This window comes from Arachis duranensis, chromosome 6 (genome assembly GCF_000817695.3).
Source record: "Arachis duranensis cultivar V14167 chromosome 6, aradu.V14167.gnm2.J7QH, whole genome shotgun sequence".
NCBI classification, from domain to species: domain Eukaryota; kingdom Viridiplantae; phylum Streptophyta; class Magnoliopsida; order Fabales; family Fabaceae; genus Arachis; species Arachis duranensis.
Genome location: NC_029777.3, coordinates 91,080,634 through 91,080,897, shown reverse-complemented (window position 1 = coordinate 91,080,897; position 264 = coordinate 91,080,634).

Genomic DNA, 264 nt, shown 5'->3' with positions numbered 1-264 from the left:
TTCAAATTCAAACCACTTCCCCTCCCAAACCCACCCATAATGGCCGAACCATTACCCCCCTCTCTCCTATATATACCCTTCTTCAACCCTTCATTTTCACACAACCTAAACACCACTTCTCCCCCTCCTTGGCCGAACACACCACCATCTCCCTCTTCCTCATTTCTTCTTCTTCTACTCTCATCTTTCTTCTTTTGCTCGAGGACGAGCAAACATTTTAAGTTTGGTGTGGTAAAAGCATTGCTTTTTGTTTTTCCATAACCA